The 25,065-nt window shown below is 39.7% G+C and overlaps 1 pseudogene; it reads right to left on the bottom strand.

Annotated features, from left to right (window-relative positions):
- Positions 1–20,567: 20,567 nt before the first annotated feature.
- LOC125688124 (hyaluronidase-4-like) lies at positions 20,568–25,057 on the bottom strand (annotated as a pseudogene).
- Positions 25,058–25,065: the final 8 nt, after the last annotated feature.

Below are 25,065 nucleotides of genomic sequence, written 5' to 3' on the forward strand. Positions count from 1 at the left end.
CGATAGAAGTGTGTCTGGGAGAAATCACCTTGGTCTATTACCTACGCCTTCTCAGCAGCGTAGAGACAAACATACATTTACTGTACTGTTATACACTGTTGTATATCACAGTGAAAGAATGTATCTACAAAACACTGAGAAAAAATATCCTGATTTTTTTATTGTTCAGCTAAGCTATAAGTTGTCATCTGAAGTCAGACTCACAAAATGTAGGAAAGAGGGTAGTGACAGCAGGCAAGCTCAGGAAGAAAAAATGCTTGCACTGTCCCCAGTGCTCCTAGACTGGGTGCTGGGTCCCAGCAAGGTGCAATCTGTCTGGGAGCTGTTGGAGCACACACCACTCTGACAGCAAATTCTTCCTTTAAAAATTAACTCTCTACCCTGGGTTAACAGCTGGCACTTAGTAAACAGTGTGTATGCTCTACTGATTTTAAGTCCCTTGTAGCTTTCTCTGTGACTGCCCTTGAGTTAATGGTTACATCATGCATTAGTGGGATAGCGCCAGTCATTCATTTCCCAACACAGCGAAAGCTGTCACGTGCTGGATAGTAAGCAGGTCTAAGCCAGCCTAAGTCCTGTGTAATTAACTTTGGCCCAGCACATGGAAGTGTGTTTGACAATGCACATCATTCTCCCATCAGTTCTGCAGCAGGAGGATGGGAGAATTCAGATGGATGACACAAAACAAAACTGGCATCTTTGTGCAGATAATAGAACCACAGCTGCAAGGGAATGTCTGCATCACACTGCAGGGATCAGAAAATTGCAGAATGAATTGTGATGGCCTAAAATGCATCAGTTCTTTTCCTATGCATCCAAAATAATTCAAGCAATGACAATTTACATATTAAACAAAATATTACGCATTTTACTTTTACAGGAACAAGGTCAACCTCTGTTACTCAGAGTATCAACAGTCTTGAGGCTAAGGAAATAACAACATATGTATATCCCCTACTTGCCATATTCTTTACAAATAATTCTCATAGAGCAAACTACAGCTTATAACTTTCTCTTTAGCCTACAATTCATCAGACATTCTCTCCTTTCTTAGTGTTTTGCATTGTTGGCTTTTTTAACAACCTTTGACTCCATACAACATGGATCCTCCCTTTCCTTGCATCTACAAGGGTTTTTTTAGCAGTCTGGGATTTTGTCCTTTCTTGCCAGTAGTCGTTGTGTAATCAGTCATTCTTATCTTTTTTTTTTTTTAATGTAAACTGTGATCCCTTCAATTCCTGTTCTTTTCCCCTAAACTGATCATAATGCTTAACACATTTTTGAGGGAGAGTCCTGCTCAGAACAGTGGGCAATATTACAGGTGCTGGGATGCCGCTTCCTGAGGTCACACTGCTACATAAATATCAGATTTTTTTCTTTGTGCGTGTAGATAAAGCCTCTATTTTGTCATCCACTTATATTTGTTATTCTTTTTTAAATATTTTCTTCTTTAAATATGACTCCTTCACTGAGCCACTGCTGTATATTATTTTCCTTCAACCATCTTTCGTTTATTGGGGGAGAAAGATTTTTTTCTTCTGCGATTGTTACCACTAAGTTTACCTTCTTATGCCCATTGGCCTATGAAACTTAAGCAATTTACTACAAGAAATCCCTGAGAGCAGCTACTAACTCTGAAAATGCACTCCTGTGCCCAGTGAATACATTTTACTTAATTCAATGGCTCTTACTGTCTCCAAGGGGAAATCAAGCAGAGAGAGAGCTTTTCTTGGTTAATTTGTGAATAACTCTGACTTTATTCTTGCAGTGGAAATTTAAATACTGAAGAACAGAAACATAGGCTAAAAAGAACCAGCACTGTCTGATTCCTCTGATTTTCTGATACAACATATTTCTTAAATAAAGGGGAAGAGGAAGAGATCATGGCTTTACATGAGATAATTCGAGGAACGATTCAGAAATAGGATGGAGGGTAAAAAGAGACAGCCAAATGGTGAAAAATACAAGTTGATAACAGAAAGGAACAAACACAGGAGAATAAATTTCTGTTGACTGCTTGATCTTGTGCCATCAAAACTAATGTACTTTTTTTTCACTGAGCTTAATATGAGTAGGACCAGGCTTTATAGCTACACAAAGCATTAGGATCTAGAGAATTCAGTGGGCTGGGACTGCCCAGGTGGCTGTGAGCTGGGCAGGAGGATCGCTTTGTGCATGGATGACAGGAACAGTGATGCAGTGATGCCTTTCTGTGGTGAAACTTGGAGTGAAAATATTTTCAGGAGCCACAGGAAGGCAGTGTGTAACAACTTGATCGAGTTGCATGTCCCACGTCTGAGGAAAGGATGGGTGGCATCTACCAGCTGTTCTACCTGAGCTCATTTTAAGAGCTGATGAGTTGTTTTTCAGTAGCACATTATTTTCAAGCAGAAAATGCTGACTTGTGACTTTTTGCTGAATTCCGACCTTCTCCTTTTGATTGCTACAATGTAAATGACTGATTCAATGTACATTTGCATGTAAATACTCACAGCAGTGTTTGACATTTATTACATTTCTATCATCAAAGCAAAGTCAGCCTGCTGTGAATGCCCTGAAGGAACTGCAAAAATGTGAATTTAGGTCAGTAGAAGATGAGATGCATCAGGCAGCAAAATGCCTGAAGCCACAAATGGGAGCATCCCTCTCGCAGCCACACTGCCTGCCTGCCCCTGGGTGGGGGGAAAAGGATGTTTGCTCTTTGAACTTTCCTTTGCACAACCAGGAGCTGCCAAGGACCACGTCTGCCAGCTTCAGGCACAGCTAACATGGGCAGAGGGCAGTAAGAGTAGGATATTTTGGAATGAACCACTCCAAAGCTGCTTGAACTCCTCCTTTCTGGTTTTGCCCTTTCTGAGTCCTCTAATTTTGTCATTATCTCACCTTTGTCCTCATGGACAAGCACCCATGGCAGCTATTACTCCACTGATAAGCAGTGTGTAATTTATGTTTATGGAGGAAAGCAGCATGGCACTCGTGTTAAGGCCCCCCAGTAGAGGTACTGAGGCTGGCAGGTGTCTGGAGCAGGGATCAAAGCTGTTGTCCTGTCCCGCCCATCATCAGTGCTTGCTCTGTGCATCATCCATCTTTAGAAACCTCCCCCTTCCAGCATTTGCTCCTTAGTGAGCTGAATTCTCTCCACAACTGATAGCCGCAGCTCTGATGTATTTGAATGCAAATTAGTAACATAAAAGTTGCTGCATAAAGAATTCACAATACTACTGGATCCTTTGAAAAAGTTTCCTGATATTTGACCTGTGTTTTTCTTTTGAATCACAGAATTTCTTTACAAAAAATGCAATTTTTTTCCTCCAACTTGGGCCCAATAATCATCTGCTTTTGGCAATAGTTATATGAATTTCTATGTATTATACTATTTCCAAAGGGATTAATGCATTTTTTCAAGTTAATTAGTCAACATCAGAACATTTTTTTCATTATGCAGGCAAGCTTACAAACCCATTAGCTATTGTGACTCTAGTTTGTATTCTTAATGGGCTTAGTCCTGCAAAAAAGACTCACTCAAAGTTTTCACCACAAGAAAGAAAATTGTATTTTACTGCTCACCTCACAGAATGTATCCCAGCCAAGCAGACTGTGTTTGCCAGTGGGTGAATGTCTATCTCTGAACTCAGCTGGATGTAACCTCTGGCTAGGGAATATGGAGAATTCTTGTAGAAGTAAAGCAGATGATAGAGAGGAAAGAAGAGTTCTACTGAAGTAGTGGGGCATGCCAATGTTTTCAGCTTATATGTCATAGAAAGGAACAGCTGGCTTGTGACCCTTACAGAAGTACTTTGAGGTTTTGCTCTTCTACAATGTGGAAAACTAACAGCATTGAAGCCCCAAAGGGAAAAACCTTCAATTCTGCCCAGAGCTGGTAAACACAATTTTTGTTTTTGTGACCTTTTAACAAGATAGACTTACCATGTTGCCTGAATTTGTGCTTAAACAATGATTTAGTTATTTATATACATACATAGCATATTAGAAGATATATATAAATAAAAATATCTAAAAATAATGTTTTCATGAATAAAAGAAAATTCAGAGACCTAATATTCAGGTTTGTTCAACTTGCAAACAGCTATCTAACAGTAAACTGAAACTCACTGAAGTTTCCTGAACCTTTCCTAGGTGAGGTTTTGTACTGCAACTTCCAGTAATTTCTGTTTGTGAGGTTAGTAACATCATCAGATGAAGGCTATTTTATGTTATTTGTCATTACTTCTATTTCTAATTTAGAAGTGAAATTATTGTGAGGTGCATTAACTATGATGGGCTGAAACTCTGCTTTTTTCCAAGAGTTCATATTTAGAGTTCTTTAGGTTTTGGGCGAGGATCACTAAAAAGCACAGGTTGCTGTTAATGAACCAGCTTCTCAAGTTCCTTCATTCAGGTATTTTCCTTTCTATTTTTAGTGCTGTAACCCCTGAATTATTATTATCAACATAGAATGAAGGGAGTAAGGTTTAGGTTTCCTGAACCACTTAAGCATGTAGGCTGAAAGCATTCCAAAGTATGAGCTCTGTTTAAATCACAGAATCACAGAATCACACAATTGTATCAGTTGGAGCTGCTTGGTAAAACACATTATTTACCACATCCACAGTGTAAATGTTAGGAAAAATAGGACCACTACATGTTTATTTGCATGTTTAAACATCTCTGGCTTTGAGATGTTAAACACTCTCTGCACAAATGGAAATGAGCAGATGTTATGTAGCATTCTGCATAATACGTCTAATATATGCTTTAAAGAGTAGTTTGATTTCAGTATTTAAGGTGTGAGAGGTAGAGCTGCTAGAAAAGCTGCCTTGCATTATAAAAGCACTACTTTTAATCAAATATAGCTTTAAGATGTATGAAATGATTTACTTTTTTCCCAATGTAAAATTTAAAGCTTGAAACAGTCTGGAAAAAAAGTTTATCATCTGAAATGACTTTTCATTTTCATGTTGATATTGTGTTTAGTTAGAAGTTAAAAAGCTGAAGGCAAAATCATTTGTTGAAGTGAAACAGCTTTAAAGGGATTTTTTCATTTCCTGGCTGAAAAAAAAAAACCAACACACTTTGGAGTCTCTAAGGTGATAGCCAGAAAAACATCTGGGTTACATTATCCAAATCCCTTGGAAATAAGAGGACATAACTGCTGGAAAATGCAGTTGAAAATTAAGATCTCTCTCAATTGTTCCTAACCTTTTTTTATTCCCTCCTCCAGCTCCCTGCTGCCCAGGTCTTGCCTGTTGCTTGTGGGTTTCTTTCAGCCCTGGGGCTGCCCAGGCTCTAAAAACCGAACTGGCCAGCGGCAGTGAGATCTCCCCAGGCAGAAGCAGACCTGGCTTCTCCATCTGGGTTCTCCTCTGCAGCTGGTGGCTGCTCACAGTCACCCCATGGCTGGATCGCTTCCCTTCAGACCTTAGTCTGGGGAAAAAAACAATTGAAATCCTAACCCATAGGTTTCTACTCTGCCTGTTCTTCCTACTCCACTTGTTAGGAAAAAGAGGAGGTGTATTTCAACATGTGAAATTTTATTTATGATTTAATCCAAAAAATATCTTGCATTCTCACTTCCAAAGTCATGTTTTCCTGACTGGTTCCAACTTAGAATTACAGATTCATTTTAGAATTGGTTTGAGTTGGAAAAAACCTTAAAAGACCATCTAGTTCCAACCTCCTGCCATGTGCAGAGTCACCTTCCACTACATCAGGCCACCCATGGCACTGTCCAACCTGGCCTCAAGCACTTCCAGGGAAGGGACATCCACAACTTCTCTTGGAAGCATCTCACCCATCCTCTAAGTAAAGAATTTCTTCCTAGCATCTAATCTAAATCTATATTATTTTAGTTAAAACCATCATCCCTTGTCCTATTACTGCTTATGGGCAGCTTTATTCTGCTTACATGTTGAACTAATAGTAAAAAGTTTACCAGAACCAGTGGCCCCCCAACAGAATGATGAACAGGAATACAATAGGCCTTACTCTGGCACTGTAAGATGTTTTTTCTATTTTAAAAACAGGTGTAAAAGCAGCAGAAAAATGATTCTATTTTGTATAAACATCATTTTCTTCTCTTTATTTTACATATTTTCAAGACAGAGCACTTTATTTATTGCCATTGGCATGTGCAAATACAATGAACTAGGGAAGATTAATTGGCTCTAACATGTTGTACCAATCAACTTTGTCTACTTGCCAGCATCACATTCTTTCCCTAACTAAAGAAGAATATGACTTTTTGGAGTCTTGCTACCATTATATTGTCATGAATATAGTGGCTAGACAACATCTTGAGTATGTGTCAATTCTGAGAGTTATTTTTACAACTGTATCAGCCACTTATGTCTGTTGAGTAGCTATTTTACCACATATACTGCCAAACCACTGGCAATTAATGTACACAATAAAATTCAGACACAGTCTTATCTGCACTAGCTCAGTAAAGACCAGTAATCAATGCTATAGTGTTTATAGAAGGCCTGTCTGAGTAAGTGTAAATAAATTGACAGATAGAATGATATATTTGTGAAACGATGCTCAGTAATCTCCAGAACAGCTTTTAGTAGGCACTTCTCACAGCGTTCAACTATTTCTTCCAGAAGGGAGCAATGTATTTTCTGAGTTACTTGCTGTATTTGTGCATAAAGCTTTTTGGTTTATTTATTGAGTCTAGCTAGAATATTTGAAGCTTTGTGAAAAAAAGTGAAGAAAAAAAAATAATCAGAAGACTGTGCATAAGAAAATGGAATTTCCTAGCTTTAGATTTGAGTGATTTGAAAGTTTTCTAAGCCTATCAGTGGAGATTCTGTGTGCTATTTGTTTGCCATATTTATCTCATTACTAAAGGAGGTTCCTTCAAATCTGTTTTCATTTTCCTTGTATTTTTCTTTCTCTTCATTCCTGATCTTTCTCTATTCAATTTTAAAATGAAATGATGCTGACAGTGCTTTTGTAAACATGTAAATTACAGTCAGACAAAGAAATTTTTTTAGGAGTAATTGGTCCTTGTGTTTCTACAACAGATCTCATAAAGATGATGAATTAAGCAATTCTTTGAAAGTGAAAAACAGTCACAGAATTTCATATAACCACAAAATATTTTAAGGAGAGAAGCAAGAGCAGATCCAAGAGATCATAATCCAGCACTTCAGCCGTATTGTTAAATGTGTCAGTGTGGTGCAAAAACACCAGCACTTCTATGTAAGATTCACCTATCCTGGAGAAATGCTCAGAGACAAGTTAGTATTCATTGATTTAATGCAGTAGCATCACCAGTAGTGGCTGGCAGGTAAAGTGTCCACCAAGTCCTTACTACCAGCTCTGAAGTCCAACAGAACGTCCACAGCACCCTGCAGAGCAGGGGCCATGTGTATATCATTCATATAAGGAAGGTACAACTACAGAGCAACTTCCCATAGACGAGTTACAACTGAGGGTAGGAGAGCAGGCCAGGGCTGCCTGCCCGCGTTCCCAAGCTCCCACACTCCCTTATTATGTGCTAGTTGCAAGTTCAGGCCATGATCTGTATTTTTCCACACAGTCAGCTGTAGGTTTCAAAAAAACTCTTGATCTGCCTTTCTCAAAATAAAAATCCAGCTAGGGAACATTAGTGGGAGTTTAGAGAACCTGAGTCTACTTCCTACTTCCAACACCAAGATTTTAGGACTGATACATATGCCACAACTTCCAGAGCTTCTTTTGGCATTGCTCATCTCATGTCTGCAGACCTTATTTTTTATGTCTTAGTGACTGTTCCACAAAAGAGGGTCAAACATTTCTCTGTCACAGCCCTGATGGCACTGATGGACTTTCTGTCCTTTTCTACCCTCATCTGGGACATCTCTCCATTCCTGCCTATGGCCTAAGACCCCAATTCTGCTCTTGCCAGGGCTGTCAGCTCTTAATTCAGCAATATTACAGGAGTGTCCACTTCTCCAGTCCTGTACCTGTCTCCTGGACAGATCGCTTGGGCTCACACGGTCATCACATCTCTGGCTCCACCTGTTGCTGCTTGAACAGCCCCTGGACTTAGCTCATAATTTGCCTCATCTGGGGCTGTTGATGAAATTGGTTACCAGCACCCATGTCTTCTTCCCACTATGTTCAGCCTCTATGGGACTGCATCCTTCAGTGAGGGCACAGCCCATGCTGGGGTCACCACAGCTTCTATCTATCTAGTTGTCATGGAGCTGCTGGGCCTTGCAGCTCCCTGACGCTCTCATCTTGGGCTTTCTATTCTAAGCAACATCACGATTTTTCCCATCCCAAACATACAGTGGGCCTAGGTTTAGGTCTTTGTTCCCAGGCAAGATCAGCAAATTGAACTTTCAGATAAATCGCCTGCAATACGAAGCTACTGAATAAAATGAGATACATGAGATACTTGATGTTCATCAGGATTAGCTGACTCTTCCTCAGATGTCCAGGAAGTATAATCTAAGGACACAGAAAATCATTATCTGCAGGTCAGACCGAAGAGAATTCTAGAGAACCCCACCAATTACTGAGTGTGAAATAGGCTTCCAAGTAACCAGGCAGCAAGAGGAGACAGGTTTTGATAAGAAGTTATCAGGAAACATTGAAGCGCAGAAGGAATGTAGTGGCCTAGAGCTAGGAGATACTTCAGCAGAGGATTTTAGTAGTTAGGTAACATCTGCATGCTAGATATAAGCACCTTATCTCATTATGGTTGCTAGCACTGCACTAATTAATGAACCTAGCAAAGCAAACCATCTTTATGAATGTTGCAACCCATTAGAACACAGCAATTTTTTGACTAAACATAAATTTATGCAGACTGGGCCCCAAAAACCAACCAACTAAAAACTGTCAACAGTGGAAACAGTTTAAAAAAAACAACAACAACAACAACAAAAAACCCTCTGAAGATCCAGTTGTATATTTACAGACATACAGGTATTGCCCAGTTCTATCCCAGGTATCCCATGTAGTTGGCAGGTATGACGCAGGATGTACAGGAGTCCCACCTCCCTCTGGTGCAGCACCCTTTGTTTAGGAATTACCCAGCTCAAACCGTAGCAGGCTAAAACCAAAACAGGCAAATTTATGCAGAGATTTTACCTGGTTCTGATGAGATCTGCTGCTAACAAGGCTGTGCAGGTAAGAGCTACCAGAACTACCTGTTCCCAAGTTACCTTTATACTGTCTGGCTGAAATCCAGTTCTCCCCGTCCTTCCCTGAGTGGCACAGAGTGAAGTTTGTGGCACACCACTTATGCCCACATTCACTTACAGTTACAGCATGTACTCTTCAGCAGGACAAACAAAGCAGTCGCAGCCTCCCCCGAGCATTTGCAGTCAGGAGTAGGTGAGAGCCCTTAATAGGCAGAAGAAGCACTCAGCAGTTTGTAGAAACTAAACTTAGAAACTTGCAGGGATGTAAGGAAAATGAGAACTAGAATACTCTGCGAGCTTTTGAAATGTAGGTGTGAATATGAAGTCTGAAGGACAGCCTGAGGCTTGGTGTAAGTCTGTTTATACTTTTTACAGGACTCTTCTTGAACTGGGGCAAAGCTGCTAAGGACCTGTGGAAGAGCCGATCCTCAAGTGAGAAGCAGATGAACACCTCTGTTATTGTGGGTGGGCTGTGTTTCTGATCCCCTCTCCCCAAATTGCAAGCTAATTGCTCAGATGAGTTCAATGTGTGAGCCCAGTTGGTGTGCTGTATGGTACCACCACAGTCACCTAGCTCCATCTCACCAGCTTCCAGAGCTGGGAAGGAGCTCAGAGCCAACCAAAAAGCCAAGCACTGGAAGCCAGCAAGGAAGAGTCAATGTTACTAAGGCAAATACTGTTGGGAAAAACAAACAAACAAACATTTTTTGAAAGTTTTGAACTGCATAACATGAAAATCTACTGAAAAGTAGTCTGGAATAAGGAAAGGCAATGTCACCCTTCTTTTTTCTTTCAGTTACCAGAACGATTTACTTTATTTTGAAGTGGTCCTTTCTCAGGAGATACTATTCTCAAAAAATAGTAAAAGTCACAGCTTCCATTATCTTTGGTCATTTCTGTACTATCAAAGCTTTTGCTGAACAAAGAAAAGATCAGAAATGTTATCTGCCCGTGTTCTCCAATGCAATGAATTGATCAGTGCTAAAAAAATCTGTTTGAGAAATTAGGTGATCAAATTCCTCTAGGCAGATTTCAATAAATATGTGTTTCTGTTCATGACCCTTTTTTCTCTGTTTCCAATTAATATTTTAATGAGCACAATTTCTTCAAAGAGCCTCTTGAGAAAACAGCAAATTTTATTTCAGTTGATAGAAAATCTCTAAAAAGTAAATTTTATATTTTTCCATTAACACTTGCCTTGAAGCTCGGTTAAAAGAATTTGAATGATCTGGTCAGAGAGATCAAGTCACTCAGAAAACCTAATAAAATTGTGGATATTATTCATTAACCTATCCTGAAAAAGGGCAGAATATAGGAATGTAATGATTTTGACATAAAATTCAGGTGCTGCATTACATTCAACAAGTAGGCAAGCAATGTAAATAAAGCTTATTTGGTACAGGTAAAGCAGATTTCAATTACCATTACAATTTCATAGTTCAGTAAAGAACTATCTTCTCATAGGCATAATTCCTTTATGCTGATTTCTGTGTATGCAGTATCATTTTCAGCAAGGAGACAGTACTCACATTGCTTATGTGCCTATAGCTCAAGTTTTCAAACAGTGAACCAAATAAACATTTACCAGGCATCACATGAGAGGTTCACAGCTCTTCTCCCAGTGTTGTCATATGCCCAAAGGCATCTGTCTATTATCTATAGATTTGATCCCACTGCTGAGGACTGGGCTATACAAGAGCAGCACTGGTGACTGCGAGCAGGCTGTGAAACTTGAGTCAAGTCACCGATTCTGGTCACTTTACAAAGTGTTGGGAGGTGTTTTTTTAATCTGTTCCCTACTTTCTTTCTAGATCTTGAGCCCAAGGATCGTGTTTTGAGGCTTGCTTTCCACAGGCTCAGAAGTTAGTAATTCAGGAGTTTCCTATTCAGAAGATTGAACTGGGAACAGACTGATGAGGAGAACCAGAAATGCTGCTTTAGGCCAGCTAAAATGACTGGGAGGGGAGTGAACAAGGTAAAAAGGGTGCTGACAGTCCTGAGGCGTGCAGCACTGCTCACCTCATCAGCACTGCTCACCACTGCCCTTACTGCTCTGCATTCAAATCCCACCAGAGCGTACAGTGCCACCTCTACTAAGCTGAGCTGTAAATGCGTTCCTCCAAAACTCTGGCATCTGCCAGGATTGCGCAAAAATGGTCACACTGCTTGTTCATTATAAAGCTCTAATATGTATTTGATGAGAACATTTTTTCTGCAATGTCCATTGGTGTTTTAATAGCCTTAATAATAGCACATAGTAACGGCATTACTACTTGCTTGTGTAACACTCACCTTCAGTGCACTAAGCCAGCAATAACTAATGAATGCACATTTCAGGAAATTCATCCACCTAGGTATTACTTCTCAGAGTAGGGTTTTAACGTCAGGGAGAAGAAATGTGAGTTCAGGGTAGGTAAGAAAGAGAAATTTGATGCTCTTTTGGAGTTATATACAGCTTTCAGATTGTGCTGATGCAGAAAGCAGCTTAAAAATATATAGCTCCACCTGGGCTATTCCTGCTGCTCCAGACTCAGCCAACAACAGAAGACTCACTGCACAAGCCAAGCTGCCAAGAGGTTGGAATCCAAGATATGGAGATACCAGAGTGATATCTCTCAAATGGTCTTTTCTATCCATCCTGCAAATGTCTGTAAAAGTGATTAGCAAGAACAGATGAACAATATTACTGTGTCACTATAGCACTTTTGGAATGTCTAATGAAAGCAGCTTGCCAGCAGCCTCATATATTCAAGCACTAGGAAGAAGTTGGAAACCAGGCCTAAGATTATTTTAAGTCCTATGTTTTGCCTTCAGTCATCTGCTTTACTCAAAATACATAGGCCTAATCAATCAAGTTGGCAAGATAAAACTGTAGGACAACAGACAGCAAAAAGAAGATGAAAGCCAAATTCTACATCTTCCTACTGAGGTTAGCCCTGACCCTTGTACAGATGCTATAAGCAACAATGCTACTGCTCAGAAGATAGCCATCAGCACATCTGATAGGAGCTCATATTCCAGTACTCCTTGATTCAGGTTCAGCCTTAGTTTTCTGTCTACTTGAACCATAGAACATTCAGCCTGGCCTTGGACACCTCCAGGGACAGGGCATCTACTGTATCTCTGGGCATACTGTTCCAGTGCCTCATCACCATCTAAGCGAAAAATTTCTTCCTAACATCTAACTGAAATCTCCTCTCCTTTAGTTTAAAGCCATTCTCCCTTGTTCTATCACTATTAAACCATGTAAAAAGTTGGTCGCCCTCTTGCCTACACGCTCCCTTCAAGTACCGTGAGACTGTAACAAGGTCTCCCTGGAGCTTTCTCCAAGCTGAACAACACCAACTCCCTCAACCTTTCTTCATAGGAGAGGTGCTCCAGCCCTCTGATCATCTTCATAGCTCTCCTCTGGACCCCCTCCAACAGCTCCATATCTTTATTATGCTAGGATCCCTAGCCTGTACCTCTGGTGGGGTCTCAGGAGGGCAGAGCAGAGGGAGATAATCATCTCTCTCTTCCTTCTGGTGACCCTTTTTTTCATGCAGCCCAGCATACTGTTGGCTTTCTGGGCTTAAGAGCACACTGTTGGCTCATGTCTAGCTTTTCACCCACCAGGACCCCCAAGTCCATTTCCACAGGGCTGTTCTCAAGGAGTTGTTCTCGCAGTCTGTATACATATCTAGCATTCCCCCAATCTGAGTACAACACCTTGCACTGGGCCTCATGAGAACCTTGTTAGGTTCTCATGAGCCCATATTTCAAGCCTCTCCAGCTCTCTCTGGATGGTGTCCCTTCCTTCTATTGTGTCAACTGTACCACTCAGCTTGGTGCCAAACTTGCTGAGGGTATTTGCTACATGCTTGGTCCACACATTGAGCATCAATGCCAGTACATCCTACGTAGATCATCTTTCACTGTCACCACGCTTCTTCTTGTTTAGAAGTCTGGTTTAAGTTAGAGAGCTAGCATTAGTTTTAGGCATTCCGTTGAGATCTACCTCAACTTACAGCAACTCCAGTCATCCTGGCCTCTTTGACTCTATATTGATTGTTAATCCTTTGTCCTTCCCTACTCATCTGCTGAGAGAAATGATCCCAGCACATAAATTTCATATGGCTATATTTATTTTTCCCCTTTTCATGTTTTTGCCCTGGTTCCTTCTCCCCTGTCCCAAAGTGTATGTTGAGGCCACAGCAGGTGCTTTCAGCAGAACCTGTAACCATTGCCTTGGCAGCCACTAAAACCATTGAGGCGATTTTCTTGGCAAAATTTCCTCTGTAAAAGCCAAGGATTGAACTGGCAGCCAAATATTATTTTTCACATACCAATTGAAAGTTTTTCCTCTTGATTGGCAATTAGCCTGTTCTGAAACAGTAACGGTCAAATTCCTAGCTAGTGTAAATCAAAGAAGTCCCACTGAAGTCTCTGATTTATTTTCCAGATGGTTTAAAAACTCAGCAGGAGCTTTAAAATGCCAATGTTATACATCAAATAACTGGCTAAAACTCATAAATACAGTATAACTTCTATAATGCTGTTTGACACTAAGTGTTCCGTATGGACCTGACAAATACAAGTGCTAAAGGGAGGACATTCTGATTTTTTTCAAAAAAATTATAAAAGAAAAAGAGAAAAAGAGAAAAAAAAAAAAAGAGAAAGAAAAAGAGGGAGATCTGATCAACATAAGTTTTGAAGATAAGAGTCAAAACGTGGAACCAAATTTTACATTTCGAGCCTTTTCTATCTTTTGTAGAAGTATGTTAGTTACCATAATGAATCAAATTTCAGTTTCAAGAGTCCTGTACTTTTCTTACGTGAAAGTTTGACACTGCTGTCGTGGTGACTGGAAGGATTTTGCCAGCTTTTAGTGGGAGTGGACTGCATCCATTGTGAAGCTCAGTTCCCCAGCAGGTGCAGATATTGTGTATGTGCAAGCTGCATGATACTACTCCATTTCTCTTCTTAAAACATTCAGCACGTTGCCATCCCAGACAAGAATTTGGGTGGTGAATGAAGGCAAGGGAAGCTCCATATTCTGCATTTTCTCTGGTAGCAGACAAAGACATTATCTTATGAAATAAATGATCATTACATGCAATTATTTCATAACTTCCAAGAAATCTTATGTTAGACTTACCTCTGAAGTCTACTTGCTTTAGGAAACATGTAATAATAATAATAGTGTAATAGTAAAAACATGTAAATCATGTAATTCTGACTACAGTTTTTCATGTTTCCTTAGTTGCCTATCTAAGCAGAACTGGTTCAGGGCTGTACTTCAGAGTACACATCCCATTTCTGAACGTTACTACAGCCATACTAATTTTCTACCTGCTCCACCTTGTTGTGGAAGTGAGTCACTGCTACCAAAGTCTATATCAGATCAAGATAAGAACATGATCTATGTGATTTGAAGAGATAATTTTTCATCTTACCAGCCAGAACCTTTCATAGGACTCATGTGGAACTCATGAGAGATGTCCCGCCCTTGCAGTGGGGCGGTGGACAACATGATTGTTAGAGTTACCTTCCAACCTCAACCACTTTGTGATGCTGTGAGGGCATGAGCAGGCTGTGAATGGCACTTGGCTTTGATAAAAGAAAACATGAGCAACATGTTTTCTTTTATCTTCCACTTACTTAAAATACAACAAAAACATATATTTTTTTTTTAACTTTTTTTAAAATCCTGTCTTCTAAACTAAAGACTTTTCCTTCATTGCTGAGCAGCCATTCTTCCTCTCACTCCCTGGGGATAAACAATCTATTTCTCTTCACACAGACTGTTCTGACAGTTATAGCAACAACTAGGAAAGTCTTCACCTTCCATACTGCGATCATTTCCATGGCCTACGCCTGAAGATCTGGAAAAAGGTTAGGCTTTTATTTTCTGGATAGCTCTGTAAGACTTACCTCAGATTGCCCATGCAGTAGGAAAATACAGAACAGCTCCAGTCCTAAACAAATCTAAAGAGAACTGATGCTCAAGCCTTCAGCAGCCACATGCAGAGAGGGTTAAAGAAAGAGCTACGTTTTCCACAGTCACACTGAAAGTGCAACTGCTGCCATTCCTGTCAGATTTCACTGTAATTTTGTCTATCTGCCGAGAGAAAATTCATTAAAAAAACCATAGATTTCAGGAAGAATTAATAAGTTTTGTGTTTTCAAGATCTGCTATTTATCCAAAATCCTAGCAGAACTTAGATTTAATGAAATCACTAACACATGGATTTTTGATATCCTTGGAATAGCAGAGCCTTGACTTTCTGTCCAAGAGGCTTAACTTAACAACAGAACTTGTTTTTGTTGTTCAGGATGAAGGATCAGAAAAATGGTGTTTTGATGAGATGGTTGTGGAGCACCTCTATCCACCTAGTCCTAAGGAAAGAACTTGAATCTCAATCTTCTGACATGTGTTAATAAGTGATTACCAGCTGGTTCATATTATATTTTTCCTTTCACACCCTCTCGAAACAGCCACAGAAATTCTCAAAAATCAGAACAGAAGTCTATGATAATAGTTAATAAGTCACTTCAAAACACTGAGGAATTCACATATAGCTGAGACTTTGTTTTATGCAAGGAGACTGTATTGTGTACTATGTGAAAACTCATCAGAGAAAGCAATCCCATTGATTAAGTTCACATAGCAAAGGAAGGCCACAGTACTTCTGAATCTGCTACAGCTTTGAATCCTTTTTCTTTTTCTTTTTCTTTTTCTTTTTCTTTTTTTTTTAATTATTATTATAACTGGGCCTGTTTTAGAGTGGGAACTCAATAGAGCATTCTACTAAGGAAATGGCAGGTTGGGGCAAAAGGTGAGCTAGGATTAAAATGTAACTCCGTAGTTTTCTTAAAATGATATTATTTAGATGATTATTATTATTATTATTTCCAGCAGTCAAGAACAAAGTGGAAGTATATGCTGAAAGATAAAGCATGTCTGTAGTTTGCTTCCCTTATTCTCAAGAAAATAACTGTGGTGATTAAATTATTCAATATAATCATAAAATAATCTGTCATAAATGAAAGTACTGAGGCTCAGGTAGGTAGGTAAGCTTTAATCCTCTCTACATTAAAGTAATAATAGAAACATCTAACTGATTAAATGTTTTAGGAATTCTATTCCCATCAGTTTCAATACAAAATACAATTAAAAATGAATTTGTATTGCAATCTGTACAGTGCTTAAAATGTTGTATTTAATCATTTTATTGCTATAACTATAACTATCATTTCTGGGAGCAAAGAACCTGAATTATGCCAGGGCAAATCTATTTTGCACTTGACTTTCAATTTGATATGCAGCAAGGCCCCAGCCTGGGATTCAGATCAACATCCAGGCATCTGGAACAGGTTGAAAGATTAAAAAAAAAATCCCTATCTGTAAGATCAAGCAGCATAAATGGGCAAGAAGGTGCAGCATTACCCTTCAGCTGCCTCCAGGCTAATAGGAGGAAAATAGCTTAGTACTGAATAAATTAGTGTGGTTGGCATAATGGCTGTCTACACCACATCAAAATTTCTGATTAAATTTGAAACATTAACTTAAACTTGATGTTGTTTGGATCTTTTCCTTCAGATCAGAATTTCAGATGTAATTTGAAATGCCTACTTAACCTTGCTGTTACTTGAATCTGTTCCTCATAACTGGCTACACATGCAGATGGGGTTTGCCTGATTGGATCTAGATGAAGGAACAAGATCATGAATTTTACAGCCTCTTCACCGTATGACTGTAATCAGGTGCCAGCTTCAAACATCTGTTCTTTTCCAAGACAACACCAAATGGGAGCAAAAAGAGAAGATATCTTTATTGGCATAAAGCCGGCGGGAAATGTGGTACAGTTTTTAATACTAGACATTACTACAAATGGAGCTTCCAAATTACCTGAAATTCAGAATCAGCACCAGATTTCCCATTTCACAGTGATGCATGGAACAGCCTAGGAGGGTCATCAGCAGCTGATAATGTCAAAGCAGTACGTCCTGTTCTCATTCACAATTACATAATCATTTCAATGAAGGCAGTTGCCTCTGCTAAAAGATAAGATGTACTGAAAATTGTGCACTGTTTCAATTGTTAGTGAGACACATGCAGATTTTAGCTGACTGTTAAATGGTTGTTAATCTTTTGGTTAGTTGAAAGAACATGTTATTCTCATACCTTATACCAACAAATACTTAAATGTAAAGTCACAGAGAGTATTTTCTAGTTATCTTAAATACTTAGTCTACCAAAATCTTTAACAAGTTAGATAATTAAGAAGTTATTTTAGATGCTTCTTAGATATTTTTTGCATTTAGCTATGTCTACAGGGACATATTTAAAATTTGGGTTTTTTTGTAATTATCATCTATTTAATTTACTATATAGACATTTCAACATGGAAGAGGCACCCATCAAAGTCTCAAGATTCTTGCAGTGTAATTCTCTGGTAGACACCCAGATCAGTGTGAGGCTATAGCCTCGAACCAAAGGAAGTTTAATGTTGACTTCATATAGCTTTGGCTCCGACTATCAGCTTTCCTCTGATTTTAATTCTTTATATTAACATTTTATAATTCTTTATATTTTCATGTGCTACTACTAAGAGATTTTTAACATCAGAAAACATGAAAGAATCACAAATCGTACTGTAATAAGGGAAAGCATATTTGTTATACTTAAAAGCATCCATTCTCGTGAATATACAGAGATTAGTAAATTTTGTCACTATTATTTTATGAGTAAAATAACTTAAATTGATCTCTAATTATCTCCAGAGAAAAAGCCTACAGCTAGAATAGTTTGAGTTTTGTTACCAGGATATGTTCTACATATCATGCATAATGGTTTTAACTAGGCAGCTGATGAGAACCAAGGCACAGATTCTCAGGGCAATGTAGGTGCCTCATTTCTGCTACAATCTATGAAGTAATGCAGTCACTACAGCTCTCAGTTTTGGTGTGCCTAAACCTGAAGAGTATTGACACCAGAGTGGAATTCACAATCTGAAGCTTAAGTAATTTCACTTTCTATTGGATGCTCTATGATGGTTAAGTCCCTGGGCAGAAAATTGCAAGTACTGCACAGTGCACTGGAGCACTGTGATACAAAGGCATAGGAAACACAAAGAAAAAAAATGTAGAAATCCAAGGAGTTATAAAACTGAAACCATAAATATGTCTTACAGGAGGACAGAAGAGGGATGGTCTGATCTTAGAGAAGCAGATGATAGGAATTGATACCAGTTCTCACATAACCCGAATCTCAGAAGGATTGTAAACTGGTTCAGTTATTCCAATGAGAACGGATTCAGCATGTATGTAGGGTAACCTGCTCTGGTTTGGAAAGTACCTCATCATTGTACCATCCTGCAGGTGACATGTGATCACACACACATCTCTGATAGTTTGTGCTCACATAATCGTCTGTGCTTCCTACAGGCTTTATGCAAAGAAAGAGAAATCAGAACTTGATGGATACTTCTCAAACAGCTGAAAGCCTGACTTTGCTGTACTGCTCTGTGCTTTGCTGTTTGCCTTCCAGGGCTCAGGGAAACGTGGATTTTCAGGTCTTCCTCTTGCTGTTGGAAAACAAAACAAAACAAAACAAAAACCATGCATATATATCTCAATCATAGAATCATAGAATGGCTTGTGTCAGAAGGGTCATTAAAGATCACCTAGTTTCAGTGTCTCTCCATGGGCAGGTAACTGCTTAAAGAGGAAATAGGGTTGACCACCTTCCCAGTGAAGAAGTTTTTCCTGATCCCCCAGTTGACTCTCTGCTGACACAGCTCCATGCCGTTCCCTCAGTCCCTGTCCCTCAAAAATTCCACAACAATCAGCACTTTAACAAACTGCATTTGTCTGAAAATGTCATTCCATCAAAAAAAGTCAATCAGAATATTTCTACTTTTCTTCACTATCAGAAAAGTGCTTTTGAAAACATTTATTTGCTGAAAGATAAAGTCTGAATTTCATTTATGTTTTTCTTCTTTTAAAGAACAATCATTCTAAACTCAATTTATTTCTCATTGATTGGTTCTGTTCTAGTCACTATCCTCCTTAATTTAAAAGGAATTTGAAGTATTTCATTCTGCAGAGGTATTCTGTCAAAAAAAGAAAGTTTTTCTCACTTGCCTTCAAATGCTCTCTTAACATAGCATTTGTTCACCTTACAATCATTTGTTTGAAATAGCTATTATGACAATAACTCACCGAGGTTAGATATAAGGATAGCAGCATATGTTTGAAGAATTAAAAGCTGCTAGGAGTTTCAAAACCTTCCACACAGCATACAAATGTATCTGCCTTTATTTCCACATCATCATTTGATCTTTTTCTTTTCACAATGAATCCTTGGTCCTTTGAGGCATCTATCTCTTAGGATTCAAATATAGATATTCTGGAATCATAGAATCCTTTGAGCTGGAGGAGACCCTTAAAGGTCATCTAGTTCAAGTTCCTTGCAATGAACAGGGATGCCTACAGCTAGATCAGGTTGCTCAGAGCCTGGTCCAGCCTGGCCTTGAACGTCTCCAAAGACAGGGCATCCACCACCTCTCTGAGCAGCCTGTTCCAGTGCTTCACCACCCTTATTGTAACTTCCTTATATCCAATTTAAATCTCTCCTCTTTTAGTTTGAAACCATTTCCTCATCCTGTCACAGCAGACCCTGCTAACGAGCCTGTCCCCTTATTTCTTGCAGCCACCCATTAGATACTGAAAGGTCGCTCTCAGGTCTCCCAGAGCCTTCTCTTCTCCAGGCTGAACAGCCCAAGCTCTCTCAGCCTGTCCTGGTAGGAGAGGTGTTCCATCCCTTGGATCATTTTTGTGGCCCTGCTCTAGACATGCTCCAGCAGGTCTGTGTCTCTCCTGTACTGAGAACTCCACATCCAGACGCAGTACTCCAGGTGAGGCCTCACCATGCAGAGTAGAGGGGCAGGATCGCTGATCACCTCCCTCACCCTGCTGGCCGCACTTTTGATGCAGTCCAGGATGCAGTTGGCTTTCTGGGCACATTTCTGGCTCATGCCCAGTTTGCAATCCACCAGTACCCCCAGGGCCTTTTTGGCAGGGCTGCGCTCCATCCTTACATCCCTCAGTTTGTACTGACAGCGGGGGTTGTCAGGACCCAGGTGCAGACTTTGCACCTGGATTTGTTGAACCTCATATTCTTCTCATAGGCCCATTGTTTCAGACCGTTTAGATCACTCTGGATGGCATCCCATCCCCCGGCCATTTCAGCTGCACCCCACCATTTGGTGTCATCCACAAACTTGCTGAGAGTGTGCTCAATCCCACTGTCAATGTAATTGATGAAGATGTTAAAGAGCACTGTTTCCAGTACAGACCCATCTGGGACGCCACTTGTCACTAACCTCTGTCTGCACAGTTAGCCATTAACCCCTCTCTGGGTACATACTTGCAACTACTTCCTCATTATGGCTCTCCAGATTCTCTGAACACTTCATACATTGCCTGAGACCTGTTGCACACCTCATCTGCTGCTGTGGTATTGGTAACATAGGACCCAACTTCAGAATCCATGATTTTTTGTACTTTTTTGCAGTTGCTCTGTAGAAGGTAAAAGTAATTTTTTTTTTTTCCTGAGATGAAACTAAACGGTCTTTCTTTTTTATTTATTTTTTTTTTCCCATATTCAGTCTGAAAAATACACAATATGTAAGGAGCCCACATTACTGGACTCATTCAAGATAACTTACATGTGTCTGATTTAAAGAACTGCTAGATTTAACACAGAAAATATAGCCTAGTGGAGGTGCAGAGTGCTGCAAAGGGCTTTATCAATTTGGATCTCCAGAAAACAACCCAGCCTGTAGGACTAGAAAGAAACCATGATATATGCTAGAAATGAAGGTGATTGCTGCCAGGCTATTTGGCAAGAGCCTGGGGGTCTGGAGATGATTAAGATGCTCCAGGGGCTTGCCTACATTATTTGACCCAGCTGGAAAGAAGTTCAGTCCTATTTACATTGAGGTTGACAGAACTCAGGCTGAATATTCACAAGGGCTGGGCAGAGCAATTGGATTTGCTGAGGATAACTGAACTCTTACCTTCAGCCATCCATTCTGATGCTGGCTGGGTTTTCTTTACTATCTGCCAACAGAAAATTGGCCCGGAACATCTACTTCACACAGCTGTAAGGACATATTCTTTTTTCCAGACAAAATCTGATATTTGATTGTCTGAAAGCTCCAGGACAGGTTGGCACCTCAGACATCAATCTCTAAGTTTACTGTGGCTAGGTCTGTTATCATCTAATACAAAGCATCTCCACCTAATCTCAGCAGCTTTCTTCATTTCAGTTGCCCACACCAACACAAACAGAATTCCATAATCAGACACCTTGCTGGGCACTGCTGTTATACTTAACTGATGGGCTAGTCAGGCTCCAGCTGATTTTCTGATGTTTTCTCCAACTGGAAAGGATTCTGACCAAGATGATAATACTGTCTTACTGATTGCCTATTATTAGCTGCTGGCTCCTTTTCTTACCATGATTGCTTGGTTTTGCTACACACAGCTATGCTGGTCAGGAAGAACTGCATGTTTCATGGCCATCCTTACTGGGAGACAACAAAGACATATTAAGCAGTCAGTTCTGCTGGTACTGAACTGATGCACTTAGTGTCTATTTAATAGGATAAAATGAGGATCTTACACACTGCATTTAAATCAGGCACAGGCTTACCTTACAAAGTTAAATTCATCTCTCTCCAAATAACAATACCTGCAGCTCCCAAGGCAGCACTTTCTCCAATAGTGTTAATAAGATCTTGCTACAGTGTAAAGAGATCACTGTCAGGCTAACTCAGCATTTCACAGCCTTTCTGAAGCAATCCAGTGGCAATTTATGTATCAGTCCACTGTACTGCGTTTTCTTTTCATACTGGTTCTCACAAACTATTTTTTATTGTGGCTCAAGACTTGCTGTCTAGAGTACAAAGACTATTAAATATAAGTTGATTCTTGCAAACAGATACAGCCTAAGATGTTGGTAATAAGCAAGTGAATAAACACTGGGAAAAGAGTACATTTTAATTCACTTTCATGCAAAATGTAACTGTAATTATTTGACACCTCGTTATTACTAGAAACAACTAAAATCTTTTAATTAAAGTGGGATTCCTAGCACGAGAATTCCCAGAAGCATTCCATCGATTCTGTTTTTGCTGATAAGGATAAGGAGGGAGCCATTCTGCTATGTCAATCAGTTGTTTTCCAGTCCCGTTCCAGTTTTAAAGCTGTGATTCCAAAGGCATGCACTGTTCATAGCACTTTCCCTAGAAGCTCACAGCTTCTTATAAAAAATCGTAGAAAATGGTACTCTAAATAGGCATACCCTGCAGGAGAGGGAACGCTGGCACTGTGCAACATTAAATGAAAGACGAAATGCAGCACTTGGAAAATCTTCATAATTTCAGGGTGAGTTTTCATGTTCTGTATGTGTTTGTTTCAAAAAGATTTCTTTTACTGTGCTTTTTACTTGAATTGCAGGCTCTAAGAGAAGAGCATGTGGTGCATGGATCTTTATCTCCAATCTGATCAGTAACTAAGGATCAGCAACAAGTAAAACACTGTGCCACAAGCACTGAAGATGAAAGACAATTGATAGGCAAGTGAATTCTTCGATGCCACCACAAATTTAATGGAGACTGAGGACCATGTCACATCAAGAATCAAAGTAGAAAACTTACTTAAGGGAAAAAAAAATGACAGAAACTGGGCATAAATGAGTTAAATACAGCCTGCTGCTGTTCTTGACACCCTTCTATCTTCTTGCAAAGCTAATGAAGGGTGAGCTGTATGAAACCACCAAAGCAAGCGTCTTGATCCTTCAAGTCTAGCTAGGAATCAGATGACCAAGTAAATCTTCAGCTTTGCAACACACCTCATCCTGAGCAATCCACATCCATTAGAGTTAGGTCAAGAAAGTAGATAGGTGCTAGGAAACTCCCTAACTCAAAAGAATTGCTCAAAGAAAAGACAGCAGAGACAGCCAGGGGTACAAAATAGTATTTTCCATCATCACTCTGTTTTGTCCGGATGTGAATTGCATTGTTTCCATAGTCTGCCACTAGATTCAGCTGTTGTACTCAGTAAATCAATAATGAAGCCTGTGGATGACCACAGAATGTATATTAATGGCAGGTTTTGCTCCTCCCCCTCCCCCCCCCCCCCAAAGCCCTATTCAGATAATGCTCTACGTTTGTTTTGAGATCTCCCTTCCCATTTCTCCCATCCCCAACAGATAACAAGGACATTGCCTCACAACACACGAAGAGGCCCAAAGCCAGGCCTTCAAGAAGGAATGGCAAATGCATTCTAACTGTAGTGTAGCAGGTGATAGCAACGTTAGAGGAGTAGTGGGACCTAATAGAGGGAGTAAATTCTCTTTCCCAGTTTAGCTGCAATGTACTTTGGCTGAAAAGCTGAAAATGGCCTTTAAAAAGTGATTACAGCTCATTTACTAAACTCTGAAATACCCAATTTGAGACCTGCTGGAATAGCAGGAAAAGGAAGCCAGGGTTGTAACAGAAGGGTTTATGCTGCTTTTTCACAAAAAATCTGTTGTCTTCATGGAATTTCCGAGAAGATATCCACAATTAAGTAAAGAAGAACTATGTTAAGATATGGGTCTTGAAAATATTTGTGTGTGTTTCAGCTGATGTGAGCAGTCCTCATTGCTTCTGGTGCTTTCTATGCCAAGCAATGCAGAGGCTCCTGGTTTCAATATCTAACCTGAGCAATTTTCTAAGTTGTAACAGTGAACAGGTTGCTCACATCTTTTCCTCAGTTTCTTTTCTATAAAAAGGCAGCTATCTGGGGATTAGTTAGTGACTGCATACCTGAGCAGAAGAAAGTACCTGAAGATTAATGTATTAACTTCCTCCTGCATTCTACATCAGATTGGTGAAATCCTTTTAATCCATTCAAATGCATGTTTGAGTATAGCATAGTGACAAACTAAAGAAAAAAAAATGTATTTTAGGCTGCATTTTTTTCTTCAAAACATTGAGCTCTTTTAGCATGGAGACAACTAGCAAAGTTGGCTCAAGATGGAGGTTTTCCATCTCAATGTACCATCTGCAAGAATGGTTAGAACATAAATGAAGCCCACAGTGTACCAGCAAGAGCTTACAACAAATAGAAATAGTAAAGGTTTTTCTCTATAACCTAGACAACTATGCACAAATATGGAGAAGGCATAACTTTGAGATGTAATGGAGAAAATTCTTATTGATTCATCAGCTCTAAGCTGAGAAAAGTGCAGAAAGATTTTAGTGTTTCCAAGGCATTTATCAATGCCAGTGAAAGGATAAAAGGATGCATTTCTATCCCAGAGTCAGGAAAGTTTATTTTCCTCAGAACTTCACTCTCTGGGCAGGAACCAGTGCAATTCTGATCACAGAAATTGTAATTGTGATAGTAAGGGTATAAATAATACCCCCACAAGTCCTTTGTCTTGTTTTCTATTCTTAATGCAATTGTTTCCCCATAAAAGGTTTTGCCTTTCTTCAAAGGAAAGTCTGGCTAAATGTTCAACATCAGCTGCTGAAATATTCTCTTCCATTAAATTAATTTTCTGTACATTTTCCTGTAAACACCTTCCGTATCCCAGTTGCAGTCTCACAGAGGTCTCCAGTGCTCCCAGTCCATGGCTGCTGATCCATGGAAGTTCTTAGCTGGAATGTCATAGTTAATGTCACAGCTGTCTTTCTCCAGATGTTTGAAAACAGAAGGTCTGGGGTAGGCCACCATTAACACGGATTTCCTGTGATGCATACCAGGGATATAAGCCCTCTTGCTTTAGCTAATATACTCACAGTTACATGAAACATTTTCAGGTTCAGCACTAGGTCGTACCTCAGGGGGCACAAGCCTTTCAGTGTGTTCTGGGCAGCCATTAAATGTT

Source organism: Lagopus muta, chromosome 1 (genome assembly GCF_023343835.1).
Source record: "Lagopus muta isolate bLagMut1 chromosome 1, bLagMut1 primary, whole genome shotgun sequence".
Taxonomy (NCBI): domain Eukaryota; kingdom Metazoa; phylum Chordata; class Aves; order Galliformes; family Phasianidae; genus Lagopus; species Lagopus muta.